Source organism: Grus americana, chromosome Z, assembly GCF_028858705.1.
Source record: "Grus americana isolate bGruAme1 chromosome Z, bGruAme1.mat, whole genome shotgun sequence".
In the NCBI taxonomy this organism is placed as follows: domain Eukaryota; kingdom Metazoa; phylum Chordata; class Aves; order Gruiformes; family Gruidae; genus Grus; species Grus americana.
In genome coordinates this window covers 12,649,967-12,666,465 of record NC_072891.1, presented here as the reverse complement: position 1 = coordinate 12,666,465, position 16,499 = coordinate 12,649,967, and the positions used below count along the sequence as shown (strand labels likewise).

The 16,499-nt window shown below is 45.7% G+C and overlaps 1 protein-coding gene across 3 annotated transcripts in view; it reads left to right on the top strand.

Annotated features, from left to right (window-relative positions):
- The first annotated feature begins 3,352 nt into the window (after positions 1-3,352).
- PDZD2 (PDZ domain containing 2) overlaps positions 3,353-16,499 on the top strand; it is a 208,383-nt gene continuing 195,236 nt past the window's right edge. For 2 of the 3 annotated variants that reach the window (XM_054811165.1, XM_054811163.1), the window contains exon 1: positions 3,354-3,574. The gene's annotated coding sequence lies outside the window, so the exon portion shown is untranslated. Of the gene's footprint in view, positions 3,575-16,499 lie in introns of all 3 variants that reach the window. The other variant, XM_054811167.1, reaches the window with a different exon arrangement.

Sequence of the window (16,499 nt, the reverse complement as noted above, 5' to 3'; positions counted from 1 at the left end):
ACCCAAGCAGCATCAAATCAGCTACAGAAAACCTTCAGAATAATGTGAACCCTGACATCTGGGGACTTCAGGGAAAACTGAGGGAAGGTGGTAGGTCAGCAGATCTGCCCGGATTGCTGGAAGTTGTCCAGCCATCCCCAAAACGCAGCAGAAGATGGACACTGTCAGGGTGGCATGGGTCAGGGCAGAAAATCCTGCTTGCGCTCAGAAAATGTGACAAAATTACAGATTGCTGAAACTGACATTGGGATAAAATGTTATTAGGGTGACTAAAATCTGCTGTGTAGCAACTCTGAAAGTACTCCAGGTTTCTGAAAACACACTACTGCAATTTCGTCCCGCTGATAGAGCCACACAGGGTTTTATGATCTGAGCAGTCTTTGAATCCCGAAAGCTGAATATTACACCATCGGCTTAATCTGGTCTTTCTCTGTTTTCTCGTTTCTTCCCTTTTCATTGGGCTCCAGCTCCTCTTCCAGGTTGCTCTGGGATCCAGATAACTGTTTTACTTCCAACATCCTTCCCTTATCTAAAGCAAAATAAAATGAGATTTTGGGCACTCTCTGGGAGGTGAAGTGTGGAAAACACTAAGGGATATACTTAATCTCTACTCAGCTGGTGTCCAAGAGAAACACAGAATGCAACTGATGCTATCGACATCTGACCAGGTTGCAAAATGCAAGTATTGCAAATCCTATATATCAATGTTGGGAGAAACCACATATAATTAGGATTTTGATGCATAACCTTCAGAAAGAGCAGTAGAAAAATAATATTTCTCAGATGTGTAAGAGGAGAATATAAAATATTGCTGGCAGCCTCCAGAATTAGTGATTCCAGTTGTAGATAAAGTTGACCTTCCCATAGAGTTCTGCAGAATAAACCCAACACACTTTAGCACAGTATCTTTTCTACCTTTTGGCCTGGTGTCAGAAGATATAAGCAACAATTGATTTACATTACAAAATTGAATGCCAACAGCTGCCTGTGAAAGTACTTAGTAAAAGACATTGTTTATGACCATCAGCTTTGCTTCCATGGTATAATCCTGCCAGAAGCCAAATGCTCTGCACCAGGAACACCAAAACATTCAGTGCTTTATAACGTTATCTTACAATTGATGTAGAAAATGGGGGAAACACATATAACTGACTATAGAGAGATTTAAATGGTATTATTATGTGGGGGGGATAAGAAAGATAAAGTCCCTTTTCATGCCATTTCCATTGGTGCAACCCCTGAAATGAATGGAATTGTTCGGATTTGAATGAGAAGGGGTTCAGACATAATCTGCTCCCTTGTTTTAGCAGCAAGCCATACAAATAGGGTGGACTGTGGACCTTTAAGAATGAAGATAACAGATAATCGGAAGTTAGTGCATGTATATTTTGGTGATTCTGATCCATATGCTGTTGCTGAAGTTAATCGTCACATTTGCATGGCTATTGGCTATTACTTCCTGCCAGAACTGATCACAGGGGACCACCGTGCTCTGAAATAAGGGCTCAGCACTCTGGGCTGCCATCCCAAGGTGCTGTGGCACCTCTGGGGATTTTTCATGTCCTACTGGGAGATAATCACATTTTTTAACTTGGGAGTCAAAAGGAATAATTCTCAGAGTTTCTCTTGCTTTACCCCATCATCCGTCTTGCTGTTGTGAGCCAGCACCATTTCCAGAGAGCTACCTGGCAGCGTAGAGGAATCATTTGCAAGCATGGCTGTTCTCATGCAGATAAATAATGAACAGATCGTTGTTCAAAGGCAGGTCCCTAGAAAGAGGGTGAAAAAATGATGATGAAGACTGAACCAGTCTGATACTGCAGTGCTTCTGGAGGGGCCTCGATCTCCTGTGACCTGGCAATGGCAGGAGCACTGGGCAGTATTAGCCACATGCTGTCTTGAGCAGTAGCAGAACTTCATACACCCCCAAATCTATTTTCATTGAGATTTCATGGAACTACGTGCTGGATTAAACCCTGCTCCTGCAGGAAACCACCTAATGGGATTGCACTTCAGCATGGAGACACAGGGTATAAAACATGGTGGGACGTGGTTCTCCTGAGCGCTGCTTGGTTAACTGCAACCTGGTGTGGTGTCAGCGTGTTTGCTGACAGCGCTGGTGGAAAACTTGGTGTGGTGCTTGCCGGGAGCTGCTCTGCTGCCAGTCCCAGCAGTTATTACTTGCTCCGTATAGCCTAGGATTTCATCACTGAAACAAGGCCACTGGCAGGAATCACACACCTATTTTTCTGTGCCTCATCCCAGAGTTCAGCAGTGTGGAAGGAGGAGTTGGGTTTTTTTTCTCATTGCATGCTATGGCCTGGCTGACACTGCTTGAAAACCTCCCGGCTTTGCACGGAGGGTGGTCGAGAGTGTGCTCTGGAATACTATTTTGTGTGCATGCAAGTATTCTGCATTTGCAGAACAATTCAGCTCAACTAACAGCATCCTTTGTGTGTTGAAGAGTCCTAAGGCACTGCCTGGTACCTCATGCCGAGCCTGTCACTGCAACAAGTGCCGCTAGACAACCCTCTGCTTTAAACGCTGGGCTTGATTTAGTTATCAGCCCAGACATTGCAGTCATGAGCAATCATCTTCAAAGCAGCGATAGGCAGAGCATCTGGGCCAAATTGTAACGTGATTACCTGAGAGAGTCTTTAATAAAGACAATACTTTAGAGACACTTCGGTTGATCTGAATTTTTTTTTTTTAAAGATTTAATTTTAGAACAGCAGTACTGGAAACGCACTCCCTAAGCCTTGTATGGGGGCATGAGTCAGGAAGGGACTCTGATTTGAAAGAAAACAGAGCTGCTGACCATTTCCTTTTGCAGTACCTAGGAAAAGTGAACCAAACATTTTAGAATGCACTTTCATTTTAATTAGCATCTAGGAAAAAAAACCCAAAATTTTTTTTTAGAATTAAAAAAGGATTCTTTTAACTCTTTTTTTTTTTAAGGGTAATTTTTTTTTTTTTAAAGAAAAGGGTAATTCACTGTTCATTTAAATCCTCTTTGGAACTAGCACTGCCTGCTGAGCGAGAACAGAAGATAAAAGTGATACAAGGAAAATATTTAAAAGACTGAAAAAAAATCCCGACGTGCCCGAAAATATTAAAAACCTGCACAGAACAACGCCTGCTCCTCGGGGGTCGGAGATTTCAAGCAACTCCTCGAGCGCCAGCCGACCCCCCCCGCAGCACGGTTACTAACCCCCCCGCATCGGCCTCCCCCGGCTCGCCGCCAGCCTGAGGTGCGATCGGGCGCTGCCGGTGCTGCCCGGTGGGTCCCGCCGGGTCCCGGCGAGGGTGGGGGAACCCCGCCCGGGCGCCGCCCCGCGAAGGGCTTCCGCGCCTCCCGCCCCGTCGGGCCGCCCCTCGCGGTATCCCCGCACCTCCCGCCCCGTCGGGGCCGCCCCCGCCGCTCCCCGGGCCGGGACGGGTCGGGCCGGGCCGGGCCGGGCGGGCAGCGCGGCGACGCGGCAGGCGGCGAGGGAGCGGCGCCGGGCCGGGGGCCGCCCTGCCCCGGGGACGCCGGGCAGGTGTCGGGGCGCCGGGTCGCTCCGTCCCCGCCGAGGTGAGTGGGGAGCGCGGCGGCGGCGCGGGGCTGAGCGCCGGGCGAGGCGGGGGCGGCGGGCGGCCGGTGCCTGCCCCGCTGGCGGCTTCGCTGCTGCGGGGACGGGGCTGGCCGCCGGCTGGGGACGGAGGGACTGGGCTGGGCTCTGCGCCCCCGCCCCGCGCTGCAGCAGCGGGCCGAGGGGGCTTCATCCCCCGGCGGTCGGTGAAAGTCATCCTCACCGCCACCGGCACCGGGAGGTTTCATTCCCCGGCGGTCGGTGAGGTGCAGTCCCCACGCCGGCGCCAGCGAGGCTCTGTGTCCCGGGAGTCGGTGGGTGCCTCCCCCATTGCCCTGTGTGCTCCATCTCCTGGAGTCGGCAGGGTGCATCTCCCCACCCTGGGGCCTGGGCACTTCATCTTTCCCCAGGGAGCTGGTCGGGTGCAACCCCCCCTCCCCGGTTGTCAGTGTGGTGCCTGCCCCATGACCCTTGGGGCTCCATCCCCAGGGGGCCACAGGGGTGCATCCCCCCTGCAGGGGTCAGTGGAATGCTACCCCATCATTCTGGGGGCTCCATTCCCAGGGGGTTGGTGTGGTGCATCCCCCAGGGACCAGCAGGACTCCATGCCCAGGGGCCAGTGGGGTACATCCCTGTGTAGGTCAATAGGGCAGGTGCCAATAGTGTCCATCCCCCCAGGGTGGGTGGGGTTTCATTCCCCTGGGGGTCAGCAGGGTGCATCCGCTGGTCTAGGGGTGCTTGCAGGTTCTCTGCCCTGACCTTGTTCTGCTTGACCCCGGTGTGCCGGTGTGGAGGGCAAGGGGCAGCTCCATCACCTGCTGTGGTACTTTGTGCTATCTCCCTGTTCTGTGGATTAGGTCATGTCATGACAGCATGTGTTACTGTCTTGCAGTGCAGCAGGCCCGGGGATATGAGCAAGAGGGGTGGTAATCACATAAAAACAACCATCCACATGCACCCCCCCGCCCCTTGCCTGTATGCAGCAGTCTAATAAAATCAGACAGCATGAAACATCTGGCTGAATTTTTTTTTTCCCCTAATCATCACAAAGTAGTTCTCTGTGTCATTAAATACTCTTGTCCGCACAAAGCAGGCTGTGATATATGCAGTATTGTAAGCCCGGGAGCGGTTGTGGATGAGATACGTAAGAGAAAAACATCAAGAGCTGACCTCAAACTCTGAAGTTAACGGTGCTGCCTCTCCAGCGGGTGGCCTGGGGTACTCTGTTAAACCTGTCTCAGTCTGTAACTATCTGACCATTACACTTGGCTGCAGAAAGCTCTGATGCCCCTTTGAAGGTGCCATAAAGCTATAAATGGGCTTAATATAGCCCATCCCGTTAACCTCGGTGCTTTCCCTGGTAGCCTTTTAATGAACTGCAACACTCATGAATTTCTCTCAACGGGCTGTCAAATCTTCTCTGCTTCTGTCTGAACAGAGCACGGTGGGGCTGTGTGTGAGGAGACGTCCCCAACCCCAAGCCGCCTTCCCTCCCTCGTCCCTGGGGGCTGCGGGAGTTGGTGGGGGATTGACATAAGGGGTAGGTGTGCTCTGGCCAATGCAGTGGCAGCAGGTTCAAGCACCGTCCTCAGCGTTCCTGTGTTAGCCTCCCAATTTTAGTGAAGCCATCAAGGCTTGAGCTTCATTTTGCTCCTGGCAAACGTCTGTGCACAGATCTCAGAGCGCTCAACTGCTTTGGTCTCAGTTCCTCTGCATTCATTTTAAGGCAAACTGTGATGCCTGTACGCCCTCTGCAATGCTCACTTTCATGTCCAGGATGGACATCCTTGCAAATATTGTGCTAATCCCTTGAGATGACTCACCAACTTTGCCATTTGTAGAGTGGCTTCTCCCTCACTTGCATGGGTCTTGCACTGGACAAATTATATTCTGGGTAGCCAAAGCTCATAGTGCATGGAAGAATAGCCTGCAATATTACCAAGGTAATAATTTTCTGAAAAACAAAATGCCTGAATGCAAATAGAGTGTAAAACGTGCCTTTGAAGTCTTTTTTCTTTAAAATTATTTGGTGCTTAGCCTGGAGAAAACCTATTTTTTCACTTTTATAAAACTCACGAACATTTTACAGAAGCGGGATGTGATTTTTTTTTTTTATTGAAAAGAAGAGCTAAAAGTCTTTCATTTTTCATAACATGAGGTCTTTTTTGTGTTCCCTTCACAGGGGATTGCTAGTCTAAAAAACTTGACGTGTGAATAGATGTTTAGTCTGGTTTACCAGCTCCTGAGCTGGCAAAGGCAGCCACTGGCAGGGCTGAGTCCAGCCAGGGATGTGCGGGAGTTCTGGGGCAGAAATCAAGACTCTGATTCTCTCAGTTGGGATGAACTAGGGAGAGAAGGTCAAAGTCCAAGTGACGTTATAAAGACTTTCCTGGGAATGCAGAGAGTGGCAGCTATCTCGTGTGGCAGGTATCTACTGCAGGGCTCGTTTGGCAATGCTGATGACATCAAACCCCTATGTTGTAAGGGCCAAATTTAAAAGGTGTTGCATGTCTGCGTGATATTTGCCGTGGGTGTCTCGCTAGCTTTTCAGTAGCTTTATGGAATAAACAAACAGCTCTGGGCAGGAGTCCGGCTGTGTGCAAGACTGCACGGTGTGTGCTGGGAGGTAGGAAGAGGCTTTGATGTAAGGTCCATCTTCCTTAGCTCATCTGCACAAGCATTGTGAAATGTTTTGTTCAATTTAAGTAAAACTCTTCTCCACTTCCAAAATCCAAGCAGTGGCATCTGTGAAAAAATAACTTTTTTCTTGGTTACTGTTTTAACTATAGTTCTTCTGCACAGCACACTTTGACTCTTGAAAGGTCAGTTGAGTTGCCCTAAGTGAAAAGCTGTGGGTTTTATCTGAGTAATATATGAAAAGGTCTTATAATGCAGGCACCTTTCTAAATTGTTTCTGAATGTTATTACTAAAAGTACCTTTTTTTGCTATGTGTGTACACATTCATGTACTAAATAACATTTCTGAATGTTGTTACTGTCTTCAGTATAGAGCTTGTTCTTTTGTTACATTAATAGGTGCTCTACGGACCATTCTTACCTTAAATGCGTTCAAACCACTAAGAAACTCCATTAGACAAATGCAAAATTAAAAAAAATAAAAATTTTAACTGGGCAATGTTAAGTCAGGAAATGCAGAGGCTGAGGCTCCAACAGCAATATTAACTTGGCTGCAATACACATCCTGTAAGCTCTTTTATGGCGTACATCTCATAATGTAAACAGGAATAAGCATGTAGATTAATGCATGCAGAGAGAGAGTAGAAAACAGTATTTTTCTGAATTTGACCCCCTTGTCCATGTGACAGCTGGCTCTTGCGTAGAGCCGGGGAAAGCCTGATGCTGCCTTACGCCGTGCTGGGCAGCGCGTCCAGCACCAACTCGGACATACCTGATTGCTGATGGAGTGAAAATAACAGCAGCAAACGAGTAATTCGGGTTTTGTTTCTGTCGAAACAACACCATCTTAATGAACTGCAATTTGTTCCTGAAGGTCTGTGAGTTGTACTATGTATGGTCCTTAAGCGTTCCCTCTTTCGTTATTCCCAACTGGCGTGCCTGGCCCTGCTGAGGCTGCTGGGGTTGTAATGAAGTGCTGTGGCTTCGCTTTGGTGAGTCTCAGCTTTCTACTCGAATTACCCACGCGTTACAGTAACAGCTCTCCTGGCTAATTTTAACGAGATCATGTAAAAAAGTGATTACATGAATATTGTATTTTAATACAGATCTGCAATGGACCAAGCAGTATTGCTCTTTGTATTATGTTGTCTTAATTAAAAACTCTGATATTAATATATTTCACTAAATTGATAAATGTAGCCTGAAGGTCAAATAGTCTAATCTGACCTTCGCCATGTCACAAGACATTATATCTCACGCAGTTACCACTGTACTGAGCCGGAGATTTGCATGCGATGTGGTGTCACCTAGGGCACAGTCTGTGGTCCTTCAGCAGCAGCTTCCAGCAAGGGTGGTCCGGGTGGATAAAATTAATTTGTAGTTACTTTCCGGGATAAAATAATTACCCTTTGCTGTTTAAATAGGGCTTGTAATCTAGTATCAATACACTGATATTGCTGCCTTGCTTTGACATTGTAAAGCCTTGCAAGGGAGACGGGAGCAGCTCTAATTCTGCAATCTAATACTTCTCCTGTTATACCTGCCTAATTGCGATGGCTCCTCTTTGGTGCAGCCTCCCAAAGATGCTGCTAGAGCATTGCGGTAAGCCATGCCAATTGTGCTTTAATTTCATTACTGTTTGATTTGGCTGGCATTTTATTAACTTTCTTTGCAATGTCAGACAGTTTGCAAAGGGGATTAGTACCTGGGTGGGTTACAGCATTTATTGTGTGCGCTTAATCTAAATTCCTCTTGAAATGGAATTGTATTAAACTTACTTGGCAAAACTTTGAAATTACAGTAAGGCTGCTTTTGATAATTGATTTTTTTTTTCCCAAGTAACTGTGCTTATTAAAATTATCACCATTCATACAGTCAGAATGGTTCAAATCAAAGAGAGCGTCTGGATCCCACTGGGTTTCGGGTTTGGCCGTTTTTGCCTTGTGAGAAGCGACAGTAGGCACCACTTTGGGGTCCCACTATGGTGGATGGCCGGCTCTCCTCTGTCAGCTCTCAGAAATGGAGCAGCACCTGTCTGGATTTGTGCTGGGGGAGTTACCAGAAAGAACAGCACTGAAAAACAAGAAAAGCGTAGAACATGGTCTCTAATGACATTAAAGATTTGTGAAACTTCCGCCATTCTGAAAAAAAAAAGTACCTGTAATTTTAGAGAGTGGAGCCATCCTCCCTGTCTCAGACTGGGAAAAAGACCTATTCAGTGTTACATTTTAATCATATACAACACAAAGACTTTTGCTGTGCTGTTTAAAATCCAGCCTTCTTTCAGCCAGTGTTCTGCCGGGATGTTTTCATCCAAAAGGGACTGCTGAAGCTGATGGGAACAGTCTGAAAAAACAGCTCTAACCTTCCTTGCTGACACTTCAATAGTGACATCCACTGTGGGAAACTAGGGCACAAATGCATTAACACTTGTCACTGGGAAGAAAATCCTCTCCGTGATGGGGACCAGAAGAGCATGATTCTTAGATTCATGATACAAATTGGTTCATTATTTATTTCAATCAAAGTCTGTAGGTGCTGTTATAATGAAAAATTAAAGCACACTTTGCAGAATACATGTGAGCTGACACTGCGACAACCCCAAAGCCTTCCTGACCTACAAAACAGAGAAGAGCTTTGATGCTCGCTTCGCTCTTTGCAAAGTCTCAGACAAACAGGCTTTGCCCAGAAGTTTGACAGAGGCAGGACCTATTAAAGCAGATGCTAACCCCACTCAGTTCACTGTTGCCTTCCAGGGAAAACATCCTGCCGTTGTCTCCTGGGTGTTACATACCTGCACAAGAGCAGCCCACCTGCTTGATCTTCTGTAGATAATTTGGAGTTCACTAGATATCATTTCACCAGTGCCACCATTCCATTGCAAGTTGTCTGTAAGTTCAGCAATGGTCTCATCTTCTCAGCCTCCAGGACAGACCGGTAAAATACAGCCTGTGCCCTGGTGCAGCAGGGTTTCTCCACACCTCCAGCTGTGCGCAGATATAACAGCTATATAAATCAGTAATTGTGATCTGGCTGCAGGAAGGGGTTAAAACACTGCTGCTTCTTTCTCTGCTCCCAGAGCAAAGGCGATTGTCCAGTAGCGTGGGGTAATTCTAGTTTTAATAGTGAGCTACATATTTTAGTGGTTGTGGTAGTCTTGGGATGACCAAGGAGTGATCTGTTTGGATATTTATGTATTTTTCAGTAAAATCAAACATCAAAAAGAGACTTCAAAACGATACGGGTTTTGAGAAAGCTTCTGTCCAAAGTCTGTAGCAAAACACAAACCTGAAAGTCTTTGCTTACTTAATGCAAGCCTAACACTCTGATGCGAATGGTGCAGCCCCAGCAGCTCCTCGGTGTCTCCTGCGCTGGTGGAGGAGGGTAGAGGGGACCCATGGCAGCCACCTCTGCTCGCTGTAGCGCCCGGCTGTCAGCCCATCAGCTTTAATCGGGGCTGGCAGGAGCTCTGATGGCAGCTGACCTCATATTAAAGACTGAAGTCCCCGTCTCATCGGAACTCAGTTACCATCATGAAGGATGTCAGATGACAAGTGAGACAGGTATTAAACATTAACCAGCTGTTCAGCTTTAAAATATTAATCCTGGTCTTAAGCTTTTACCTGTTTTACCCAGTGTGCTGGGGTTTCAAGGACCTGAGACTTTTGTGAGCGGTGACTACCCATCTCGTGGTCATCTCTATCCTAAATCTGCAGTGCCCATTTCCAGCTTTTGAGCCCTGCTCGCAGGTATTTCTGCTAGGAACACGCTCACCATGTTTAAATGGGAGTACAAACATGTGGGTGGGCTGTCTTCAGGCTAGCTTCCAGTTTGCCTTCCAGGTTCCCAACAGCATAGATTATATTCCCCTTCCCTTAATAATCTTTCCCATCCTTTAGTCTTCTAGTCTTTGCAGCAGAAAAACAAAGTATCTCATCTGTACCACTGAGCAACTGTCCTCCATACAGATTGTGTTTGGATCCTCCACTTCTTGGGGTGAGGAGCTGAGCAGAGAAATGTCTCCGTTGGTATGATGGGGCTTGGGCTGCAAGATGAAATGTGACACATCCTATTCCAGCAGCAATCCATGTCCCTTCTTGTATGGAGTAACAGACATCCTCCTTTTTCTCCTCTGAATAAAGCTGCAAGTATTTCTGTATGAGAAATCTGCTCACCCCGTAGCTCAGCTGGAAGTAAATAAACGCAACAAACAAATGGGTGGCACCACTCCAAAATGCGCAGTTATTCCGGCTGGTGTGCTGTCACTGCCGTCAGGTGCGGGTCTGTGGGGAGCTGGGTGTGATGGGCTTGTTTTGGCCCACAGCCGTGTCTTTCAGTCCACATCCACATGCTCGTCAACGGATTTAAACCTCTCTACAGTGAGTAGTTGGAAGTGCAGTGAATCACAGCTCCTGGGTAGCTGGGATGGAAAGGACCCGCTGGGTCACCTAGCCCTCTACTTTGCTTTCAGAAGGATCTTTCCTAATTAGACCAAGATTTTTGTTTGCAAGATGTCTTGTTTGAGTGGTTTAATAAATTGCCCTCCTCTCTGCGAGAAGTGAAAGTGTATTTACTAATGTGGCTGTAAATGTCTCAGCTGTGGGGTGGTTATTTACTGCACTATTCTAATGCAAATGTTTGTGGTTATGTTTGCATTGATCATACAGACAGTGCACACAAATTTTATTTCTTGTCGTATTTAGGCTTGTTTTTTTCTCCTTCCTGTATCTGTTCCACTACTCAATATGTAATAGAAATTGCTTGATATGTAATTGACTGTCACTCAAGTGACATTTTACAATACAGAGCTATATCAATTAAAATATTCTTCCTCCTCCAATCAATTTTTATTCTTGGGGGGGTGACATTAGTGTTTGTCCGGAGAACATTGGTACTCTGTACATTTATTTACTTTTCTAAGCAAAAGGTGATGGCCTGTAGTTACAACTGCATAGAAGATCATTCCTTGTCAGAGCCATATAACTGTGGTGCTCCCAGCGTGCATGCAGCTGGAGTGATCCAGTCTGATGGATGTGAAATTACCAGTTGTTCACTGCAAAAGAGGTGACAAATGCCCTTTTGTAACGTGCATCTTTGGGCATGAAGTAGGGAAAAGTTTAGATGTCACAGTTGCAATTTTTACAGGTGAACTATTTCTGGAAGTTTGTTAGTCCTTAGCCCCATATCTCCTAGATGGTTCTTTTGTGGATGGGGGCAAGCATCAAAAATGGTAGCTCAACTTGAGAAACACATGGAAACTCTTCAGAATTGATACTTCTTGTTTGGAGTGGTCCTCTAATGTGAAAGCAGGTTTCTGGTGTGTACAGAGACCCTGGAAAAATGGAGTCTATGAGTACTAAATCTTGCCTTGAAATAGCCTGCTTTGTGATTAACAGTTGTATCTGTAGTCCTTTAATACCGTCCACAGATGGAATGATAGCTCAGAGGTAATCATTCTGATGGGATGCAGGAAGCATTACTGGTCGGGAGATATGACATGGCATCTTTTAATGTCTCTCCTCAATGTTCGTTGGGAATAGTCCTACCTTGGGGTAGGGATGGCCTTAAATCTAATGGAGCTTAGATTAGGTGCCAAGTGGTTTAGGTACATAATCTGTAGTAAGTAATACTATTAGTTTGGATCTTGTAAGCACACAAAGAAATATAGAAAAAAGTTATGAGACTTTTTGAATTTTAGGTACTATTTGAAGGTTAAGACAGTGGACATTATTTTAGCTATTTGCAATGATACAGCCATGGTCTCATACTCATAGGGCTATGCCTGGATCCATTGATTTCTGTTGCGTGTGGGAGGGAGAGTGCTGCAGCTGTGTTCTAAAAACTACAGTAAGCTGCTAAGACCAATTGCATTACTGTTTTTTTAATGGTTAGTTGAAACATTAACTCACTGAAGGCTGGAAACACAACAGAAATTACTCTTAGTCTGTCAAAACTGAACTCCAGCTTTTCTATTTAAGACCTAATATTTGCATTAAAAACACCTCATTTCATTTTGGTCCACAATTGCCTGGAGTTTGCCTTGCTGCAAGGACCGCAGAAAGTGGTTGGCACATCAAGTCCATTGTGTACACTCTGAGTGTCAGTGCTTGTGTAGGTTAAGTGTCAACAACCCTTATTTGTGGAAAAAAATGAACCACTGGGGCCCATTTCTGCTTGAGCCAGAGCAAACCTGGAACAAAAACCCATGGCTTTTACAGTCATCTTTTTCTTTCAGCTCCCACTTCTATTTATTTTATGAAGCTGCTGGCACTGCAGGGACGGTTTGGTCTTCCTCTGCCACAGACGGAAACTTTCTGTTTGCTGGGAGGTGCAGCTGCAACCTGTATTTGGCAGTTTATATTGAAAAGCAAACTGCAATTCCAATTGAAACGAACACTTTTTTTTTCTCAAATAAGAACTTGTTTAAATGGAATCAGGTTAAAAACGAACCAAGAGTCTTTGTGGAAGAGCTTCCAGTTTATACACAGCCTGGCAGGGATGTGGACAAGCTTGCCAGCGTTTGGGAAAGGTGACCCTTCACAACAGCGTCCTTGTCTCCTTCCCGAAGCTGCCCTGGAAAGAGCAGGTTCTCAGTTGCCTTTAAATCTGGCCAAATTTTGAAGTGAGGGTGGGAAAAGCAGTCTAGCTTGTGTTGATACAAAGTGAATGTAGATTTTTCCGAGACCTGTTTGTTTTGTTTCTATGAAGAATGTGTAGGGATAGTCTGATCTGGTGTGTTGGGAAAGGCTTATAAAAGCATTCAGGACAATAAGCAGCTGCTTCTTCTGGCTGCTGGCATGCTTTCTTCTGACTACCTGGTGGGTCAAGTATAAGCTGCTGCTTAGTCTGGGCCACCATCTGAAGTGATGTCCTAGAGGACTTGTGTGTTCATGGGTGATGGGCACAAGCCTGGAAAAACAAACTCTCTACCTGTGCTAGCAGTCCTCTTGCTATGCAGTGCCGTGCGTTGCAGGAGTCCAAACTGCTATCCAAAATATGAGTTTAAAGGTGGTCTCAGGAGCTCTACCTGCCTCTTAGTTTTCCTGATCACTTTGGTATTTGTAATCCCTCCCTTACTCTCCTGTTGCTATGAAGAAAAGCAAAACAGGCAGGAGACACCAATTACGTGTTTGAGAAACAATGAAAGTTTATGGTATTGGAAATGCTGCCAAAACATGAAAAGGAAAGGGAAAGGATGAATCTGGGGGAAAAAAAATACATATACTCCGTTTGTTACATTGTGTGTATCAGTAATGGATGGAAAATTATTTCAGACAAAGCTGTGAATTTTGTTTCTCCTTATAAAAACACTGTAATTTTTTTAAAGCTTCCCTTTGAGTATTATGGCCAACCTCATTTCACAGCTAGATATATTCATCTCAATTAAATGCAACGGAGAAAATCTACACAAAACAACTGCTTAACATTATAAGCAGCTTGCATAAACATGAATTATTAAGGTCACAAAAGCTCCTAGAAACCAGCAGAAATGAGTGCACAGTTGCATTTCTTTTTTCAATACATGCATTAATAAGGGGCTTAGTGCCCAGTCTGTTTCACCCCCCCTGCCTCCATCAGATTTTGCTTTCATCAAGCGAAGGGGGAAAGTGTCACTTCCCTCTCTCCCTCCCCCCTTTTCTTTGGCTGAAGCACAGAAAGGTGCCAGACTTCATCCTACACAAGTCCATCATTCATAGCCGTGATATCCTAAAATGCTCAGGCGGGTTGTGTTGGGGGTGTCACAACAGCAACGCACCCTCCGAAACAGCCAGGGGTTTCATTTCATGCCTGCCTGGACTGCCTGCATGCCTGCTGGGACAGGAGCAGGAGGCCGAAGTCACATTGCCGGGAGCTAAAGAGAAGTCACGTTCACGTATTTGGGCAGTGCAGGGAGGGCAAGGTGCTCGCAGGAGGAGCATGGAAGAGGAGAAGACAATGGAGGGGATGTGGGAGTAGCTAGAGGTCCCGTCCTCCCTCTGGAAGTGCCACACACCCCAGTTTGTGGAGGTGTGGACATCATGTCTGCTGTTTGTCCCCTCCGCATGGGGTGGGCATAGGCAGCATGTGGTGGCCGTGGTGCCCCCGGGCATCGGAGCTGCAGGAGCGTTTGGAGGGACCTCCTCACCAGCCCTTTCCAGCACAGGAAAGAATTGCAGGGGCTTGACTAGGAAATGGGACATGGGAGCTGCTGTGAGTGGGGGACGGAGCCCTGCTTGTATGCAGAGTAAAGTCAAAGCGTGTGTAAATGTATGTCAAGGTCAACACTGGGAGAGGTATTTGCAGCAAGGAGTTGGAGAAAAAAACCGAACAACCAGGAATAGATCAATGTTAATTTTCATAGTTTATTATTTCAGTTGTGGTGCTGGCTGGAGTGGAAGCAAGTCAGACTAACTGTGAGGAGGGAAGAAGCTGCAGTGACTGCGGTGGGAGACGAGGAGAACCACGGTGGCGGGTGCTGGTGGTGAGGGTGGTGGCGGAAGGCTGAGTGTCAGTCAGCTTATGCAGCAAGAAGCAGCTTGGATGAGAGCACTTATTCATGGAAGCCTATGTTTGGGAGAAAGGATGTATTTGGAGATGTCCTAAACTGTCAAAAATATTGAGGCAGGAAATGAACTTGTGTATAAGGGGCTTGAGTCTTGGGATCCTGGAGATAGCAAATGACTTGAGATTTTCTTGTCTGGTTTCTACTGTAAGTTAAGCCTCTGAGGCAGACACCTCTCCCTGTTTGTCACGAGTCAGTGGGGAGAAGATGGGGACGAAGGTCAATGTTTGCTACTCTCCTGTCTGGGGTCAGGGCATCTGCAGAAGAAACTCAGATATCCAGGAGGTGGATTACTGAGCTCCAGAAAGGCAAAATCGGTATTTTTTGGCCTTGCTGGGTTTTAGTGATTCCACTTTTGCTTCGTGCCCTAATGAAATATAACACAAACGTCAAGACATCAAATGTGGTCTTTTAAAAAATCTTGCTATGTACTGCACCTGTTCTTTATCTACGAGGAGTCTAATTTCTACAGCTGCTAGAGAAACTGTTCAAGGAGAGACAAATGTTAAAGCTATTATTCAAATGTTTTTGGTATGGGGCCGGTACCTAGTTTTAACTTACCAAACAGCAAAAAGCTTTTTGGAGATGACTTTGGAGGGAGGAGCTGCCTACACCACGCTGTGAGGTGGGACACAAAGGCCACGGTGCAAACATTTACCTCGTAGGATAATGCTTATGGGGGCAGTCTCGTTAAACAGCAAGAAAAATGATTGTTCCATGCTTTATTCCAGCATGATTTCAGAAAAATAACTAGTCAGCGGCTGCTTTTGCTATATAAGAAAAAAAAAACCTCTTAAGCAACAAAGGGCCTTTAAAACAAGACTTGACATATTTGTTAACGCGCAGGGTAGCAGTGCATTAATTTTAAGGCATGCTTTTTAATGTTTTTTTTTTTAAATTAAATGAGGACACTAATTAAAATTAATCCATTTATAAATCTTTCCACATCCAATTTTAAAGTGTAAATAAAACATTTGCCTTGTCTGTCTCTTTTCTCATCATGGGACAATACAGACCATGTAACCTTTAACTCTTTAAGGTAATGAGCAGAGAAAGCTGTCTTAAATGATTTACTCAAAGACATAAAAATTAGTTGCACAGTGGAGATGGCTTTTAAAGAGTAGGGAAGACGGCAGCAGGAACGTTGGGAGTGCCTCAGAATGGTTTTTAATGCTTGCCTTTGGGAGCAAGACTTAAATGAATTCATCCCTATGTATTTTATAATGCAAATTATCACCCTGAGAAATGCACATCAAGGAAGGCAGCCAACAGACAGCTCGTTTTCATGAGAGGGGTGGGAATGGAAGGCAGGGAGGCAGCCAGGGTGAGAAACCGCTCAGGTTTGCAGCTCCCAAACCCAGGAAGGATTTGCACTGGCAGGGTTGGGAAACGAGAGAGGTGGCCAAGTGGATCAGATAGACCACTCCACAAAGATGCCATACTCGAATTTCTATGATTCAAAAAAAAAAAGAAAAAGAAAAAAAAGAGGGGCTTATGGCAAAGAAACTCTTTGATGTTTTAGTTCTGTGACACTTGAGACTGCAGTGTTGTTGATGCTGAAGATACTATTCTGTGCCTTGTTGAAAAAGAAAGCTAAATGTGACCTTGGGTCTGCGATTGTTGGTACCTCCTCAATGTATGTTAATTAGTAAAGACCGTGAGAAAACTAGTACAGCTGCTGAGGGAACTATATATTCTAATTTTTTAATGTGTTCCAGATATTATCAATTGTGCCTGCAGATCTTTTG